Here is a 21,132-nt window from a genome sequence, read left to right on the forward strand (position 1 = left end):
GTGCCGTCCCTGGCTCCTGAAATCTGTGCGGTGCCTTGTAGGGAGTGAGCACTGATCTATGGAAAACCGGATGCATCCTGGATCCCTCCGGAAGTGTCAGCCGGAAAGCCACCGGGTTGACCTGTGCCTCGACTTGGTAGGGCCCTAGCTGTTTATGGCCGAGCTTCTTTTTCGCTAACGATCTGGCCGGCACTGCCTGGGCTGCCAACCAAACCCAGTCTCCCACCTGTATTTCTTCCCCAACTCTCCTGTGTCTGTCCGCCTGCAGTTTGTATGCGTGCTTAGCTAGCTCTAACTGCCTTCGAAGCTGGTCGTGGACCTCCTGCAACTCCGACGCGAAGGCGTCTGCTGCCTGTGGCTCCCCCTCCCCCACTGTCTCTAATCCCGGGAAGGTTCTGGGATGCCTCCCATTGTTGGCGAAAAACGGCGTCACCCGCGTGGACACGTGCTTCGTGTTGTTGTAGGCGAACTCGGCTAGAGGCAGGTAGTCCACCCACGTTGCAGGCTGCTGATTTGCGTAACATCTCAGGTACTGCTGCATGATGGCATTGACCCGCTCTGCTTGGCCGTTGGTCTGCGGGTGTCTCGCCGACGCTAGGTTGATCTTGACGTTCAGGATGCCCATCAGCTTCTGCCAGAAGTTCGAGATGAACTGTCACCCCCTGTCGGACAGTATAGACCGTGGCAGACCGTGAACCTTGAACACGTGATCTATGAACAGTTTGGCTGTCTGTTCCTCCGTGGCCACCTTCGCACACGGAATGAAATGTGCCATTTTGGTTAACAAGTCCACCACCACTAGCACTGCTGTCTTGCCCCTCGAGCTGGGCAGATCCGTGACAAAGTCCAGGGCCACTCTCTCCCACGGTTCGAACGGAGTTTGCAGCGGTTCCAGCAGTCCTGCCGGTGGTTTGTGCACTGGCTTAGCCCTCTGGCAGGTGTTGCACCTCGCGACGTAATCCGCGACTTCCCCTCGCATCTTGGGCCACCAGAAGTCCCTGGCGACTAATTCAATCGTCTTCTCTTTGCCAAAGTGCCCGGCGGTGGGTGTGTCGTGCAACTGCTGCAGTACCTTAGCGCGGAGTTCATCTCCCGGCACGTAGAGGGCCCCCTTGTGCATGAGCAACCCTTCGCGAATCTGAAACTCGTCGCCCTTCGCTTTGCCCCTTTGCACCTCCTCCATCTTCGCTCGTGCGAAAGAGTCTTCCTGCAACGCGCGACGTACCGCATCCAGGTCGATAGTTGCCGAAGCGTACGCCCATGCTTCTGGTGCGAAAATGTGCTTGGCCGCCGCTGGCGTTGCCTCCTCAAGGTATTGCGGCTTCCTGGACAGTGCATCCGCCATGATGTTGGTGTCACCTGGGACGTACTCTATCCTGAAGTTGAAGTCCGCAAAGAACTCTGCCCAATGTAAGTGCCTCTGGTTCAGGAACCTCGCCATGCGCCAGTACTCCAGATTCTTATGGTCCGTGCAGACCTGCACTGTCTGTTTGGCTCCGATCAGGAAGTGCCGCCACGCCTTGAATGCTGCATGAATGGCAAGCAACTCCCTGTCCCAGATGGTGTAGTTCTGCTCTGACTTGCTGAGCTTCCTGGAGTAGAAGGCGCACGGTCTCCAATCCCCATGCGGGTCTTGCTGCAACAGGACGGCTCCCACGGCCCTGTCTGAGGCGTCTGTCTCAACCCTCATCGGTTTGCTAGGATTTAGATGCAGTAGCTGCTCTTCGGACGAGAAGAGACGCTTGAGTTTCTGAAAGGACTGCTCCGCCTGCTCCGTCCAGATGAACTTCTTCTTCTTGGAGCTGAGCGTGTCGGTAATGGCCGCCGTCTGCATCGCGAACCCCTTGATGAACTTGCGATAGAAGTTAGCAAAGCCGACAAACCGCTGGACCTCCTTCCGGTTGCGCGGGCTCTTCCAGTCCAACACTGCGCGAACCTTGGCGCTGTCCATGGCGAGCCCCTTGTCCGACAATTTGTAGCCCAGGAAATCCACTTCCGTCACGTCGAACTGGCACTTCTCCAGCTTGGCGTACAGTCTATGCTCCTGTAGCCTTCGCAGAACCTCCTTGACGTCTCTGTCGTGAACCTCCTGCGATTCCGAAAATACTAGGATGTCGTCCAGGAAGCAGACACACTTCTTATAGAGTAGCCCCGCTAACACGTGATGCATGAAAGCTTGAAAACAGTGGGAGCCATTTTGTAATCCAAAGGGCATAACTCTGTATTCGTAGGTGCCCAGGGGCGTGAACATGGCCGTCTTCCACTCGTCGCCCTCCCGTATGCGAATAAGATTGTACGCCCCTCGCAGATCCAACTTGGTGAAGACGCGTCCTTTGCGCACCGTCGCGAGGAGGTCGTCGATTTTGGGCATGGGGAAAGCCGTGGGCTTGGTTTTCGAGTTCAAAATGCGATAGTCCACCACCAGCCTTTTTTGGGGCGTGTCCTTCTTCTTCACAAAGAATACGGGACTGCCCCCCACTGCCTGGGATTCCCGGATGAACCCGCGCTTCAAATTAAGATCTATGAACTCCCTGAGTTCCTGTAGTTCATCTTCAGACATGGAATACAAGTTCCCTGTCGGCAGCGTTGCCCCCGGCAAAAGGTCAATCTTGCAGTTATAGGGCCTGTGTGGAGGTAGCTTGTCCGCCTCCTTCTCGCAGAAAACCTCCAAAAATTCTGCGTACCTGTGGGGCACTGCTTGCAGCGTGCCCAATTGCAGCTGTGCGTCCTCTTCTTCCCCCTCCAGTCTGGGTAGGATGCAGTGTTCTGCACAGTAAGAGGAGCCGAAAGTTAGTTGCCGCTGGTACCAAGCCAACGTCGGACTGTGCCTGTCCAGCCAACTCATGCCCAATACAACTGGCGTGTCCGACAGTTGGGTGACATTGAAGCTGATGACTTCCCTGTGATTTCCAATTTGCATCACCATCGGTGGCGTTTGCTTCACCACTTGCCCACCTAGCAATTCTCTGCCATCCACCGTGACAACCTTCAGGGGCAACGTGGCTGGCAGTAGCGTTATCTTGTGCTGCTCGATGAAATCCTGCCCTATAAAATCCGCGTTGCTACCAGAGTCAATGGTAATAGGCACTTCCATAGTAAGTCCGTTGGGTAGCTGGAGCGATGCGGTGAGTTGCACTACTGGTTTGGGCGGGAGGGGGTCTGTGGGCTGCAACATCCCTGGGGACTGCTTCACTGACTCGTCTGGCTGGGCCCCAGTGCCTCTGTTTCCAGCCAGACTCCGTCATTTCCCTGCTGTGGTTCTCTCTGCTGAGCTGCTTCTGTTACCGTTGCGGAGGCTGCAGTGTGCTTGTGGAGCCTCTGGGGACACTCTTTCGCCATGTGCTGAGGACTGTCGCAGAGGTAGCACTTCCTGTTCCCTCTAGGAGGCTTCACCTTGACTGCTCCCGGTGCTAGGGCTCTGGTTGCTGACTGAGCCCTGGCACCTCCAACCTCCATAGGTTCCCCTCCTCCTGGCGGAGGCATGGAGTGCGCACGCGCTGCATCCCTGGGAAAGAAGGAAGGCGCTCTCGCCGACTCGCGTCCTCCACGCCCTTCATCTCTGCTCCATGGACGTTCTTCCAGACGCACTCCAATCGTCAGCGCCCTCTGCACGATCTCCTGAGTGCTTCGGGGCCTCTCCCCCCTCGCAATTTCGTCTCTTACAGCACTGTTCAACCCTTCCCAGAACAGGTCTCTGACTGGAGCTGAATCTTTGTCCCATTCCAGGGCACTGACCAGTGCAAAAAAGCGGGAATGATACTGCCTCACACTGGCTCTCCCTTGCTTCAGCCCATGTATCTCTTTTCTGGCGATATCACCGTCTATATTTGATAAAAAACACGAATCCATCGCTTTAATGAAGGCATCCGCACTTCGGAGCGCCGGATCCTTATCTCTCCATAGATTGCGCAGCCACGCTTTAGCGTCTCCATGCAGATCGGATAAAATAAACCCCACCTTCTCTTGCTCATCTCTAAAGTCTTTATCCAGCAGTTGCAGCGCAAACTGCACATCTGCTCGGAAGTTGGGGTACTGCTGTAAATTCCCATCGAAATGAGATACAAGGCTGCCTCCTCTTCTCCCCAGCCCAATTCCCTCCGATTTGGGTCCCGGTTGCCCCTGCTTAGTAAGCACTTCCAACCTGACCTGGAGAACCTTGTCGGCGGCAGCCGCTTCCTCCTTCCTCTTCCTGGAGGCTAGTATCTCGGTGTTTAGATGTGACACTGCATTTTGCAGGGCTGCTATCTGCTGTTCAGTATTCATTTTTTCCGACCTTCATGAGCTTGCGAAGCACCAATCTCCACCCCTCGCTGCGCCCACTCACGCTGCGAGGCTTTTGATGCAAGTTTTTTGAGAGACGGAGCTTACTGTCAGAGCCGCTTCCAGGTCCCAGCTCACAGAGGACCACGCTAGCCGGCAATATTGTACAAACTTCTTTATTGAGTAACAGTTTCCATATTCAAGCCGCAGCGCGCAGCTCTACGTCTTAGAAGCTAGACCGGCGAAGCTCCGTCTGAGTCTCCGCCTTCTGTACACCAACTTAATACTCTAGCCTTACTCCACCTCTTCCGTCTTTCCTTTCTCCTCTGGGTCCCTCTACCCCCCGGGGTCTCTTCCTTCCTATATAAAATGACACCTATATAAAATGTTGAGCTTTTCTTAAATAAAAAATATTGTTTTACACTGCAATCTTATACATTCTTACTATGGAGTAAGACTACAATCCCAAGCCCGCTTACCTAGGAGTAAGCACCATTGAATCCAATTGGACTTACTTCTGAGTAGGCATGGTTATGATTGTGCTAGCCTCAAAAGTTTTAAGCATTTTTATAATTTGTGGGGAAGGGGCTCCATTTCTCCTCCCGCTTCGCTGAACGGGCACTGCGCAGAGAGGGGAAGCTGCGTAGCGTCTCTCCAGCGAAGTGAAGCCAGGAGAGCAAGAGGGATCGATCCCTCTTGCTCTCGTGGTTTCAGCAAAAGCAACACAACGCCTCCTGAGCGCAACAGGAGTGCTCCAGCTGCGCTCAGGAGGCTTTGGGTGGCTATCCCTGAAGCCAGGAGAGCATGAGAGATTGGTGCGCACCGATCCCTCTCACTCTCCTGGCTTCAGCGAAAGCTGCGCAGCCTGCATTCGCTTCAGAAGATGCACACACACTTTCCCTTACTTTTTAGGAAGGGAAAAGTGCGTCTTATAGAGCGAAAAATACGGTATGTAGAACTAGCTCTTCACTTTTTTGGTTGTACCCTTTTTGATATGGTTCTAAAAATACATTGAAATATTATCCTTTTGTTCTTTGGCTGTTTGTACAGGCTGAAGAACAGAATGGAAAAAGGAAGCACAAGAAACCTCTATGATCAAGCTGGCCTTCATGGTCATGAAAATCAAGATATTTCTAGAAGAAACACTCTGCAGAAGACACTTTCAAGTGAGGTGTTTGAGGCTATGAAGACCAGGAAATCTAATGAGACCAGCGATCACTATGACAGTGGAAAATCATCACATAATATCTCCTCTTCATAATCATGTGATAAAAGTGGCCCAGCAAAAGCATTCTCTTTGTGGCAAGTTTGCAGATTATCAGGTCTGGAATTATTATTTTTTGCTTTGAAGCTTTGGGAAAGGATGGGGGAACTCAATGTGACCTTCCACCTGAAGGTCTAATTCCTTGGTGACCAGCCCTGGGTGGAATGGGCAGGGGGTCACACATCAATAAAGTTTATTGTGTGGTTGACATGTCAAATAATTTGACCCTTATGCATATCACGTATTACACCTTATGTATCATGTACTGTTTTGTATGATCTAGTATTACACATTAAACATTGCTTGTTATCCTTAATTGCATTTCTGCAACCCTTAACTTTTCGTATTTCATGGACATTGTGTTTTGTATTGGTATTATGCTGCTTTTGTTACTGTATTGTAAACTGCTCCATTGCCTTCTGACAAAAGGCAGTATATGCATTTCTTAAATAACTAAATACCGAAAGCTCTGCTGGGAAACTGTGTATGTGCAGCTACTCACACAGAGTCAATTAAGGTTTGGCAGACAGGCAGAAGGCAATCTGAAGGAGTAAGTCTGCCTGGTGATAACAGAGACATGGAGACCGCTTCCTGATTGGTCAAGCTCTCTCAAGGGAGTGATAACTAATGGCCTACTAACTGGAATGTGTTAGTTCAGTATTTCAGTGTTCAGAGTTCTGTGTCAGTGTAGGAGTTGTGAGTCATATCAGAGAGAGCTAGCATAAGATCCGTGTTCTGTTCCTGTAAATAGTTCACTGTATATAATAAACACCTAACTACAAGTTCCTGGTTCCTGCTTCGTCTATCCTGTCTGCAGCCAAGTCGCCAATTGCTTCCGTGCATTCTGCGTTTACTCTTCTAGGTCTGGCTAAGGTCCTGTAACTAGTCAGAAAGTTGCGAAACACCAAATAGGTTTTACCAATAAGCTCGGTGCCTCTTCTTTCTCTTTCCTTGAATTTCTCAGCTTGTCTCTTCTACTGGTCCATTTTTACTTCTGCGCCTTTTCCTTTGCATTCTGTAATAATCTCAGTGATCGATAACACAATAATACATATTTAGCCATGTGAGTCAGAGAGAGATCCATTACCAATTAATGAGGGAGCGCAAGCGGTGACTCAACAGAGTTCCCTTTGCTCCTGTTTACTATTATGTAACTATTTTGCATCTTATCGCCTAGTTAGATATTCACTGAAATAACTGCCAAATGCTCACTCGATACGATACAGCTTTTGTTATACAGCTAATATCTTCATTACTTTTAATAGTTTCTGTGAAGAATTCCCATTTTCATACGAGGGGATCTTAATCAGAGGTGGCACATATTTTACGGCGATAATTCCGAGGGTGAGGTACTTAAATAGACAATTGTGCTGCTGAAAGATAGTAATAAAAACAGACGTGCTTTCCAGTTCTTAAGCAGTTTTGTGAAGTTTTAAGAAAGCACACATAAATATTAAAAAGGCCTCTTCCTAGACAAGGTTTAAATATTAATGATTTTATTAATTTCTTTTTCCCTACCCTGGGGCAGATCTTGAAGATTAGGCAATACTGGAAAGTTATTATATTTTCCCGCCCACCCAAAACAAGCAGATCTTTGAAGTAGTTTTTTTTTTATGTGGTAAGAGTATAAGCTTGGAAATGATAAGCCTCCGATTGACATTGTGACTCAGCCCTGAAGTAACTCTGATATTAGGCAAGCTACTTGCTTCAGCTCTAACTCTGCAATTTGAATAAAATAATAGAGGCCTTCCACGTGAAACACTTTGAACACACTAAAGAATCATATGCAGTACATTAAGCATTTCTGAGACCCAGACATGGAAGCGTTCTAGGCTACCAAACTATTGAGTAATAGCCCTAGTGCCCAGTCTGGTGTAGTGCAGGGCTAGCATAGTTTAGTGGTTAGAGCATTAGATTAGGACCTGGGCGACAAGGGTTCAAATCCACATTCAGGCATGAAGCTCACACGCTCTCAGCCTAACCTGCCTCACTGGAGTGCTGCGAGAGAGAAATGGTGAAATGGAAATATATGTCACCTTGAAGGAAAAGAAGGGGTAACTAAAAATAACGGCATGATTTCAATGCGCACCCTCCCCCTCTGCCAGCAAGACCTAAACCCAAAACTAATAGGAAGGTATGGTGAACATGCGCACACACCAGTCTCTCCAAGTGTCCCTGTTTCCTCCAATTTCAAAGTGCAGCTTTCCAGTCAAATACTGTGCGGATAAAATGCACATTCCAGGGCAAAGTATGCATAGAAATGCTTATATTGGTGAGACTAATGTACAAAAATGCAGAATAGACTTTTAAAAATGATTTATTATTACTGTCCCAGCCACCCTGTGATGATTAAGGAGGAAAGGCAGGATCTAAACTGAATAAAGAAATTAATAAAATAACATTAAGGAAAACTGCTTGGCAGAAATGTAAATTTGACAAGCTTGCATACAAAAATGTTTCTCTTAGGTGAAATTTGCAGTCAAATGCTGGTGAATTTTATTGAGGACTTTTTTAAACACACACACACACACACACACATACTGATGTGGAAATGCGAAGACTGGAAAACTTAAGCCTGGAAAAGCGAGAAATTGAGAGAAACCGAAATTGACATGTTTACCCATCCATCTGGGAGTCAGCCCCCTTGAACTCAATGGAACTTACTTCTGAGTAGACAGGTAAAGGATTGCTCTGCAAGTCAAGCCACATGATGGGAGATTGCCTTCATTATCAGAAAGCTCACAGGTCTTCACGCATCAGTACCAAGCAACACATTGATTTTCTGATGAAAGGATGTCAAAAGATTTCAAGGATATGAGCAAGATACTGTAATTTTGGCATCTCATAATCCATTCCATCCATATTCTCCCGACGGATGTTAATATATTCAGTGAAACAACAGATAGCCAGCACAGTTTGAATGCTGATGAAGCTGAGAAGATGGGAGGAAGAATACAGGTCAAAATAACAGGCAAATTGAAATCTCGACACAAATACAAAATTCAGGAACAAAACAAAGAACTTTAAAACAAATTAAGTCAACAAAATCTGAACATTTCAAAACAAGCAAACAAACATTGGAAGCCTAATGAATTCACGTTCCTTACAGAAAGCCACAAGGATTTCAGAAAGAGCAAGAGTGAGTTTTTGGGGAGCAGTTCTTCTTTATAAAGGTCATAGACAAAGGGGTGAATGGGGCAAAGCAGAAAAGGAAGGGCAAAAGGAAAGCTAAATATTGTATGCCTAGTTTGGTGGAACTCCCTCCCACCTGAGAAGAGACAGGCCACCTCCCTGTTGAACTTCAGGTGCCTGGTGGCAATTTTTCTTATTTCAGCAGTCATTTAAAGTAAGATTTCTGATTTTATGATTAATGCTAATTGATTCTCTCTTTATTAGGTCTTTTGCAGTCTTGCTGTACACCACTTAGGGACTATGTTGCTAAGCAGTATGAGCATAAATACAAATACACTCAAGAAATGACTTCTCCGTAAATACAGATGAGCAAAAATCATATCCAATTTTCAGTTATGAGCTGTGCATCCACCCTCCAATCCTGTTGGCTGCTACAGCGACGTGAAGGAAGATAATTACTATTATGTATGAATAACACATGACATGACTGTTTATACTCATAAGCAGTATATAGTTTCTGTGTTTCATTTGTAGAAACTGATATAGTGTACAGATTTTTAAATTTTGTTTTCCACTTAACATACTGCTGAAGTACATACCTGGCAGCTGGACAGACTGCACCCTTAAAACACTCTTACACCACTTTAACAGTCATGGATCCCCCCCCCCCATATATACAGTGAATTGTAGTTTATTAAGGGTGCTGGGAACTATAGCTCTAGGGGGGGTGTATCCTAACAACTCTCTTTTTATATATATATATATATATATATATGCAGGTTTTGGTGTCTTCGGGTGTCTTCCCGTGTAAGAGTCAGGGTGTCTGTGCGACGTTTCGACGAGGTCTCACGTCGCACAGACACCCTGACTCTTACACGGGAAGACACCCGAAGACACCAAAACCTGCATTCCTGTACCCGTGAAAATCTACGAAAGCATATATATATATATATATATATAAGATGACGAGTGAGACCTCGTCGAAACGTCGCACAGACACCCCGACTCTTACACGGGAAGACACCCGAAGACACCAAAACCTGCATTCCTGTACCCGTGAAAATCTACGAAAGCATATATATATATATATATATATATATATATATATATATATATATACTTACAACAAAATCACTTAAAATCCATATAACGAGATTACTCTGAATCACATGACTCCCTCCCCTCCATGGGTCCTGGTGTCAATATTTACACCTGCATATCAGTTCTCCTAACAACTCTCGCACCCTTAACAAACCATGGTTCTTGGGATTCTTTGGGAGAAAGCCGTGACTGCTAAAAGTGGTATAAGAGAGCTTTCAATTATTGGTGTGGATGCGTACTCTGCCACTGAGAAATTTGCAGCAAATGTATGTTAACAATTATTTATTGTGATGCATAGAACACATAAACTGGCTGATGGCTAGTTACAGTTACAGTGGTACCTCTAGTTACAAACTTAATTCGTTCCAGAGGCCCGTTCTTAACCTGAAACTGTTCTTAACTACAGTGGACGCTCAGGCTGCGAATGTGATCCGTGCAGGATGCACGTTCACAACCTGCAGCGTTTGCAACCCGCAGTTGTGTGTCTTTGCAATTTAGCGCTTCTGAGCATGCGCGACCACCAAAACCCGGAAGTAACCCATTCTGGTACGCAACCTGAAGCGTCTGTAACCCGAGGTATGACTGTAGAGGCATGCTTTTGCTAATGGGGCCTCTTGATGCTGCTGCGCCGTCGGCACATGATTTCTGTTCTCATCCTGGGGCAAAATTCTCAATTTGAGGTAACTCTTCCAGGTTAGTGGAGTTTGTAACCTGAGGCATTTGTAACTCGAGGTACCACTGTAATTGAATGCTAACCTTCTTCACCATACAAGTTGAAAGCTCCTCTGCTCCCTACCACCACCCAGGTTTAGCTGTCACCCTTTAGCACCCTCAGGCTCTCCCTCTTGCCAGACAACTCTGTTGTTCCCCTGACAATCCCTGAAGCACAACATTCTGGCTTTCTATATCCTGATGTGAAAACCCCCAAAACAAAACAATTTTAAAATATATTCTTGCCAGAAGCAAAGGTGAGGTAAGTGTCCCTATGGAGACCCACAATTGAAAACACTCCACAAATGCAGCTCTACATACTTAATGGGACAATATAACAAGTACTCTCCGAATCAGGATGTTTTCTTTTTCTTCTGGTACAGGAGCGAAGGTAGTTTTGTCTCAAGCTTTGCTGACTTGCTAAGCCCTGAAGGGGATCATCCTCGTCAATTTTGTGTGGGCAAAGACTTGTCGAATGCAGGAAACTCACAATGAGGTCCCAATAGGCTGTTAGTAGTATCTTGGGAGGAAAAGATAACAGAGGTAGGGGGAGAGGGAAAGGAAGAGGTATCGGTTACAGGTTTGGTGAAGCAGATGAAAATACAAAATATGAGAACAGAAGGGCAGAGGAAATATAGCAGTGAAACAATAAAAAGCAGCTGGGGGATTTCAAAGTGAAATACCAGTGTGAGGTAGTGGTTAGTGTGTTGACTAGGACCTGGGAGACTAGGGTCCAAATCCCCACTCAGCCATGAAGCTGACTGGGTGACCTTGGGATAATCTCTCTCTCTCTCTCTCTCTCTCTCTCTCTCTCTCTCTCTCTCTCTCAACCTAACCTGCCACACAGGGCTGTTGTTAGGAAAAGATGTGGAGGAGGAGAGCCTTGAATTTGGAAGGATCAAAACTTTGAAAAATGGTGAGATAAGTGTACTATACATACAATCAATCAATATCCTTTATTCGACCGATAGTCAGAAATAAAACACAATAATTATAAACTATAACATCATAAAGGTAAAGGTAAAGGTACCCCTGCCCGAATGGGCCAGTCTTGACAGACTCTGGGGTTTGTGCGCCCATCTCACATCTATTGGCCGGGGGCCAGCGCTGTCCGCAGACACTTCTGGGTCACGTGGCCAGCGTGACAAAGCTGCATCTGGCGAGCCAGCGCAGCACATGGAACGCCATTTACCTTCCCGCTGGTAAGCGGTACCTATTTATCTACTTGCACCCGGGGGTGCTTTTGAACTGCTAGGTTGGCAGGCGCTGGGACTGAACGACGGGAGCGCACCCCGCCGCGGGGATTCGAACTGCTGACCTTTCGATTGGCAAGCCCTAGGCGCTGAGGCTTTAACCCACAGCGCCACCCGCGCACATAAATAAGGTAGGGCCACAGTACTAGACCTCTCACAGATAACCCACATCAAGGCGTTCAGTTATACGTTTCCGGCACTTGAGTGCCAGGAAAAGAAATTTAGCCACTGACAAAGTTGTTTTCCCAGAAGACTTATTTAGCAGATATGCTGTCTGCTTTCCTCTTTGTCAGGAACTGAGCTGGGGTAAGTATGGGGTTATAAGATACTGTCTTAAATCGTTGTAGCTGGGACAGCTCAGTAAAATGTGCTCTGTGGATTCTACCTCGCCCAATGCACAGTGGCATAATCTCTGGTTATATGGGACTCCTCCATATCTTCCCTTCAGAACCGCCGAGTCAAGAACATTCAGCCTAGCCGCAGTGAATAGTCTGCGGTGTTCCACGTAGTGGATATCCGCCAGGTAGCGAGCTGGAGCAGCCCGATACAGCTGCTCCCCCAGAAACAACCCAGGTTTCACACGGGCTATGTCCTCCTGTCTGGCAATATCCCTTAATCTTTGAGCGATCACCGCCTTTGCGTGGCTATACGTCATGGACTCTATATAAAGGGAGGACAACCCGCACTTCTGCACTTCCTCCACTATCTCCCCTTCCCATGCATAAAAGCCAGGAGTCGTGTGAGGTAACATAGATTAAAAAGAACATACACGTGACAGTAAGCAAAAGCTTGTGATGATGCTTTGGCGGCAGGTGTTGAACACAGTACATCTGAGTGGAAAGATTTCTATTTCTTTGAATTCTCTCTTTCTCCTAACAGTGCAAAATATCATAGCACTTATAGTGCATGTGTATCTAAATGTTCCGTCAGTGCTTACAAGGAACTACGCAAAACAAAACCTACATGATCTCTAGATCTGCAGGATTCATTAATTACTTCCTATTTATTAGAAATAGGGGTGGGTTTACGTGGAGTTGCGTGAGAAAATGTTGAGGCCCTTGTGGAAATAACAACAACCACCTTTCGTTCCTGCACTACAAGATAACAAAGAATTAAAGAATCCATAAAGACAATTATAACCTCACTTTTGCGTCAAAGGGAAATTATTTCTTCTCAGAGGCACTTACCAACCTAAGAAGTCCTTACCATTTTGTATTGCACCATTACCTCCCATTACGCTGAGAACTAAAATGTAGACTGCAGGTTCTGAGAAGTTCTTTTCAACACTTTAGCAGTAGCAAATCTTTCGATCTCACACACAACGTACACCAAGAACTGACAAAGTAGCTAATTGGCGTACAAAACTGTGTGAGTGCAGTCTTAATTTACTACTTGTTATTTTAATACAGGTCTATTGAGACTGGTTTCCAACCAAGCTACTGCCACAAAGTGAACTAGCATCTTGAGGTTTCTGTATTGCTCATGGCATAATTCCTGCCCACAGAGTACTAGAGTGTACTTTGGGTAGGTTTAGATCTAATGCATGTTTTCAGCTTCAGGTACACCAAGCAAACACTGGAAACAGTAATACAAGAATTGTCCCAGCTCAGATGGAGTGTGGGATCTACAGGATTTAGATGCTGGTTTTCACAAACCTTGGTGCTCATAAAGGTAGAACATTTCCATAAAAAGAAATATTGAGCTGCTCTAATTGTGCAAAAAGTGGCTAATCTTAGTCCAACCCCTTATTCATAATTATGCCCCACCGAATTCTATTACATTAAAGTAAAGAAGTTGGTGACAATTGTAGCCTTTTATCAAGCAACTGCTATTAAGCAAAGGATAACTTCATTATTGATGGAGATTGTTTTTAAAATGAGCATTAGGAAATTAATTTGAAAAACTACATGCTCCCTTGTTCTTGTTCTCCTTAAGTCATACGTCTAATTTTTTCTCAAGCCAAAGTCAGATGTTCTGTTATTCACATAACAGTGGAATGGGAGGGAGAATATAAAAATTATTATTTACACATAGGACTGCAGTCTAAATGCCTTAGAACTCTTACTTTTCAGGGCATGCATGCTGCAGCTTTTTGGCCAGCCTTATACCAAACACTTTCCACTCTTCTGGTTGTGACCTAAGTGATGCCTTGACATAAGCTAAACATGCTATTGTCTGTTTAACCAAATTCCCCAAGCATGAGATAATTCTTCCCCAAAGAGTTTGTAGTTGGCTGCAGCTGTTACTTTTCAGAGGACAGTAACTTGCTGAATTTCATCTCTGAACTTCACACATTTCATGTTCCTGTGAAGTGTCATGAGGTTGTGTGTTTCTTTTGTCACTCTGACAACTATACCACTTTCACACTTATTATTTGATGTTAAATCATGTCATGTCATGATCCAATATCCCATAACCACACACACACACACACACACACACACACACACACACACACTTTTTTTGACCAAGCGTAGCTTTGAAACGGCATCAAATATTATGTTACTAATTCCCTCTGTGTAGTAAGAAGATCATTTATTGCTTTTAAAGAGGAAAACATTGAGCAGACTTCGGCATTGTTGCATTCTTCCTCCATGCTTAAGTCATTATACATCGCCGCAGAGCAATCATAATGAAAGATCAGGGAGGAGTAGCATGTTGGGAATCCCAAGCCCTGCTAGTTCACGCCAGCTAAGAAGAGCAAAAGAACTCCCTGTCACTGCGGTTACCTCCCCTACTTCTAAGAGATGAAGAGGAGGAGGAGGAGGAGGATTAAAAATAAAACCTTCCTATACTCGCAGGTCTCAGGGCAGTTCACAAGAAAAAAAATCACAATATAAAAACACAAAATGCATAATAAAAATGAAAACAGGAGCAACTCAATAATCCCCCCTCCCCAAAACATTTTAAAAGGACATTGGATGCAAATCAGCCAAAAGCCTAGTTAAAGAGGAACATTTTTGCTGGGCTCCTAAAGGTGTATAATAGAGGCGCCAGCTGAACCTCCCTGGGGAAATCATTCCACAAACAGGGAGCCACTGCAGAAAAGGCCCATTCTCATGTTGCCACCCACCGGACATCTCATGGAGGAGGCACACAAAGAAAGGCCTCAGGAGATGATCTCAGGGTCTGGGTAGGTTCATATGGAAAGAGGTGGTCCTTGAGGTATTGAGATAGAGCTGGGGGAGGAAAGGACAACAGCACTACAACACTACAGCAGAGAGAGCAGTAGATGGAAAGGTGTCACTGAGTTGGGAGGGGGGAATCACAGAAACACATAAAGTTGACTTATATTGAATCAGAACATTGGTCCATCAGGCATTTGCCCACTTTAGACACACTCATCACTGACATGACCAGCAGAAGGTTGGTCAAGAGTGAATGTGTCTCTTAGGCTGAGGGGTTAGGCACATAGGCTGAAGTGACTCAACTTTCTACTCCCCTGGAAGTGAAGTTTACATAGACACATATTTGATGCTGAATGAAGATACTTGGTCATTGTACCTATTGTATCAACCATTCAGTATCATTCACCATCCCTACTCAACCATTCCAATGCTCTGTGATCCTTCTGTTATTCTGCTGCAACATCACTCCAACAAATATATATGTCCAGAAAAATAAATCTGATTTCATAAAAAGTTCCCCTGTTTAAAACCATTTGTTTCATTTTAATGTAATCCTTCTTCTTTTAATATAATCCTTCTTCTTTTAATATAATCCATTTGTTTCATTTTAATATAATCCTTTGTGAAAAGGATCTAGGAGTCTTGGTTGACCACAAACTTGACATGAGCCAACAGTGTGACGCGGCAGCTAAAAAAGCCAATGCAATTCTGGGCTGCATCAATAGGAGTATAGCATCTAGATCAAGGGAAGTAATAGTACCACTGTATTCTGCTCTGGTCAGACCTCACCTGGAGTACTGTGTCCAGTTCTGGGCACCACAGTTCAAGAAGGACACTGATAAACTGGAACGTGTCCAGAGGAGGGCAACCAAAATGGTCAAAGGCCTGGAAACGATGCCTTATGAGGAACGGCTAAGGGAGCTGGGCATGTTTAGCCTGGAGAAGAGGAGGTTAAGGGGTGATATGATAGCCATGTTCAAATATATAAAAGGATGTCATATAGAGGAGGGAGAAAGGTTGTTTTCTGCTGCTCCAGAGAAGTGGATACGGAGCAATGTATCCAAACTACAAGAAAGAAGATTCCACCTAAACATTAGGAAGAACTTCCTGACAGTAAGAGCTGTTCGACAGTGGAATTTTCTGCCAAGGAGTGTGGTGGAGTCTTCTTCTTTGGAGGTCTTTAAGCAGAGGCTTGACAACCATATGTCAGGAGTGCTCTGATGGTGTTTCCTGCTTGGCAGGGGGTTGGACTCGATGGCCCTTGTGGTCTATTCCAACTCTATGATTCTATGATTCTTCTTTGGTGATCACTCGTAGCCAAGGAAGATGTTTCCCATGAACACGGTCTTAACGATGTGTCCGTAAGTGACTGGGGAGGCCAATTCTGGATCCACTCATCCTTCCACAGTGGGGACAGAGGTTTCTGGGTGGGAGTTGATCACGGTGAGGGTTTGCACTTTTCTGCCTTTCATCCTGGGTTTGAGCCTCTTCAAAGTCCATGACACCTTTGCTAAAGGCTGTTCTCCAGGTGGAGCACTTGTAGGCCAGTGTTCCCCAATTGTCGTTGTTTATACTACATTTTTTAAAGATTTGCCTTGGGTTAGTATTTAAACCTCTTTTGTTGACCACCAGCAATCCACAGGGATGTTCTCCTGCAGAAGCCCTGCTGAAATGAACATTAAGTAAGTAGGAGCAGAGTAGTCCACTAGTAACCGCTAAGTTCTCTTGTGAAAGCACCATTGAAAGGAATGGGAACTTCAAAAGAACACTCCCGAGTGCAGTGGTGAGGAACAGGATCTTGCTGGTGCAGAAGACCGCCCATGTGTCTATTGCTGGATCTCACCATGATGTCCTATGATGTCCAACTTCAAAAGAAATAATTGGGATTGAACACTAAATGCGCTCCCAATTCTCCCCTTTCTTTCTTTGCAGGCTGGACTGAACTCTAGCCAAGCTGCAAAGTAAGATCTTGACTTGAAAGAGGATGCACCAGGCACAATCAGCACCAGGTGCAAAACCGGTGGGAATCCAGTGGTGCTCAAGAAGGTGGGGCAGGCAGGACAATCAGGCCTGGATTGGGACTAAGCCCTAATACTGTGTTGTGACTCACTGAGACTGGCTTGGGATCCCATGGATCCTGTGTGGCCTTAGCCTGACTCCTTCCTGCCCCCAGAAACCCTTTCCAGTGGCCATCAGCAGGCCAGCTTAGCCAGGAACAGTGGGCAGAGGCATATCTCTACTCATTCTAGCCTGACATAAATGCTTTTCCTTTATTGCTCTGCACATCTTAAAATCTGTAATAGTCTATTGCTCTCCCTGCTGCTGATTTTATATTTAGCTTTATTCTAAAGATGCTTTAATTTTATAAATTTATTTTATTTACTTTTGTTCAATATCTTTCATGGTCAGAGAATTCATTGTAAGCCACCCAGAGGACTTTTTTTGTTGAAGGACAATACAGAAATAACAAATTTGTGTATATCTGTGATATTAGCATCAGATGAAAGCCTGCTGGCATCATTCATAATAAAAGACACAAAGAATGCTTGCAGTGTATCAGTTTTTATCATTGATTTATATTCTTCTGGTTAGATCAGATATTACCCTTCCTATTTTCATCTTCGTCTTCTCAGTTACTTCTTCTTTTTTTATCATCTGAACCACTTTCTTGCATGGTTGATACCATCTGCTGAAAGCACCATCTGTATCTTCAGTGGCAGCAGGGATGGAGTGAGGCAGCTGGACATCAGCCAAGCTTTGTCTAATACCATCAAAAGCACCAGATATGCCAAAGAAAGATATCTTAAAGGATTGGCTCACTCCTCTTGCTGTAGGAATCCATTCAGACCAGCAGGATAAAAATATTCAGAAAGCGTCTTCTCCAGTGTGCTTTATGGACCCTTGTTTCCCATAATGTCTAGTTCCACCACCCTAAGGAACTATAAATATCACAAAACTGAATGAGAAAACCAGCCTCTGTTATGATACGCAATAGAGGAACAATGAGAACAATGTGTTTCTCATTCTTCTGACACTTAGGGTCACCAACATATTTTTTTGGCAAGCATCCTGTGCCTTCAGACACTGCTGGTGAAGCAGAAATTTGGAAGATCGTGGTCTCCTTGTCATGGACTAAGTGGCACAAACATTTCTGTTTATCAGGCAATGTGGGAAGGCTGAAATTCCCTGCCAGGGAAAAACATGACGGAATCTTAACAACATGACTAACGCTTAACTGATCCAGAGGGCAGAATCCTCCTTAGCTTTTGGTAGGAGCTGTTCACACAGTAGGGTGCAACTGCAGCAATAGCCTCCCAGCAGTGGAGTCATTGCTATTTACTGTGAGGAGGTGGGGAGGCAGAGGTAAGGTGCAGCAGCAGCAGCACCAGATTGGCTCTGCCAAGGTGTCTGCACAGCACCAACCTCATCACTGACTTCTCCTCAAAGTAAGTGGCTAAGACTCCACCGTCGGGAGGCTATTGCTGTGGCTCTGCCCCACGGGGCAATCTACTCCTGCAGTTGGGAGTATGGCTTCTGGGGGGGGGGTGTTGTGCCTTGTGAAAGCACTTTTATCTCGGCAAACGCAGTTGGTGAGTGCTGACTAGGAGGGATCCAAGACAGGACCATAGAGAAACAAGTTGAAGAAATATGCATGCTTGGGAAAGTCTAACAGGGCAAGCCCCTCTCCCCCTCACAACAGCCCGTTTAGGATTGATCATGTTCTGGAGCAGTGGCGTAGCGTGGGGGTGCAGGGGGGGCCGGCCGCACCGGCCGCAACATATGGGGGTTAGGGTTAGGGGGCGCAAATCCACAGGTTAGGGGCGCAAATTACTTGCCTTGCCCCGGGTGCTGACAACCCACGCTACGCCACTGCTCTGGAGCCACAGGGTATAAATTAAAATGGGTCATAGAGTGGTGCTAGTGGGAGAGAACAGTCTTTGAGTCTCACTGCTATATTCTGTGAAATGGGTTTTAGGTAGTGTTTTGTTGCATTAGCAAATACCAGGGCTGGCCCACCCCTGAGGCAAGGTGAGCCAACTGCCTCAGGTGACAGCATTCACCGGCACAGCAGGTCCTGAATTCAATCTCTGCACACACACATATAAACACACACAAACACGTTCCTAATGTAGATCTTCCTTCACACCTTCTTCCCTGACATGGAGCGGGATGTCTCGGGTGTCAAAATGTCTTGGGCCGGTCCTGGCAAATAACTTTAATATCAGCTATTGGCTCAGCCTACCACAAGCTGCCATGCCCTCTGCCGAACCACTGGACACCAGTCACCACTGAAATGCTGGACTAGATAGGCTTTTAGTCAGCTCTTCTTACCTTCTCAGTGTACCACCCACACTCTCTGAACAGATAGTTATTTCATTTGTGTGCTGTGTCAGACAAGGTCAATTGAAAAACACTGTGCTGCTGACCCAGAAATATTACTAGAGACAAGTAAGGTCTCAAATCCTGGCTATGAGGAACAGTGTTAATGGAGATATGCTACAGGGCTGGCCTAAGGGTTTCCGTCTTTGAGTGTGTATGTGTTGTTGCTGTTTTTTGCATTCCTGGGAAAATTAAAAATGTTTTGCATCATGTTTGTGCCTCAATGTATGTTGAGAAGCAAAACCACAGCAAAACAGAATGATGAAGAGTTGGCAGAGATCCCATTTTCTTATTTTAATATCATACAGTTCCCTGCTTATTGTCTTGCTCCCCTTGACAACTGTGTCAATGCTGATGAAGAGCAGGGTGGTTTCAATTGTGTCTTCAGGAATGGTGGAGATATCAATCAACCAGCTCATGAGTTGCTGAGTTCAGCCTCTGTGCATCTTATCCAAAAAGTACAGACAGCTGCTCTTTCCAAGATTATGAATAGCAGAAGAAGGCACCCCTAAAATTCACTTGCCCAGTTTGCCTCTCTGGTTGGACCAGCTGATTAGGAAAAAAAAATCTGGCTTGGTGAGGTCCTCCAATTTTGGGCAACTTGCCAGAACAGCAAAAACCATGCCTAGTTCAAATCCTCCCTTTCATTTTAGCACTATAACCAGATTTTGCAGACTTCACATTGGGCTTTTCTCATGGATATGAGCTGGCTCTTAGAATTGACCAATGAAACATTTCCCCCCCCCCAAAAAAAAAGCTTTCCCAAATCACTGAGCTCTGTCCCTACTCCATCTCCATCCCTTGATCCATGGCGTGCTCCACTTCCTGTATCCAAAAGACTCTGCTCTCAGCTAACACCTCCCCCATCAACCAGGTACCAGCCATTTTTATTACTATTTCATATGTTGATACATTATTCTGCAAAATTCCGCCTCTGAGAATTTCCAGCCTAACAGAAAGAGTGGCAAGTGCCAAGTGTGAAATTTTACTGGATAGAAAAATGTAATTTAGCATGGATTTTCTTCCTGTCCTCCTGGTACTTCATGCAGTTGAATGGATCTTGATGTAAGATGATGAGATAAACTTATGAAGCGGTGAGACAGCAATTAGCACGATGGGGGAATTAAAAAGCTGGCTGAGAATTCATGTCTCTTGAATCAAGTCTTGCCCTGCTGTCTGTTCTTATTCTTCACCTGTTCTCACCTTTTAATTATGTCCCTTGCACAGAAATAACCATGGATAGTGTTGCACAGGCATTGATGTAGTATGGCAAGGCAACTGTCCATTTATCACATGCAAAATGAAATCAGTCAAATATTATTATTATTATTTTGAAACAGCCTCTGGGCAGATTTATGATCTGGTCACAAAAATCAATGTCAATGACAACCCCCCAAAAGAGAAAATCTATGTATGTTTATTTCAGAAAATTACAATGGATAGCAGAGTGAAGAGATGACATTTGGACAGAGGTTAAAAGAAAACTTGCCCAGATCAGAGAACGTCTGTTATCTCCTGAAAATTGCATATTGTTATTGATGTTGCAACTTTTGACTCCTAACAAACCATATTTGGAGATAATTGCATAAGGAGAAGGTGCAATTATTTAGATTGTTCACATCAGCTTTGTCACAATTGCGTTATGAGAGCTAATGTCAAGCCTATCATGTCATCGTAATTTAGATATGACTAAAGATAAAACCTTCAACATTGAGGTGGAGAATGTCATTGTCATTTCAAGAGAGGAACAGAACAAGTCTGGCAGTTTAAAGAAAAATAAATATACTTAGTCCCATTTTTTGTGTTTGTCTAGGTACCCATTGCCACCACAAATATATCCATTGTCCCTTCTGTAGTACATAGTTCAGTGTTTGCTATACACACCCCAATCTCGAAGCTGTGT

Source organism: Podarcis vaucheri (genome assembly GCF_965113315.1).
Source record: "Podarcis vaucheri genome assembly, chromosome: 3".
NCBI lineage: Eukaryota > Metazoa > Chordata > Lepidosauria > Squamata > Lacertidae > Podarcis > Podarcis vaucheri.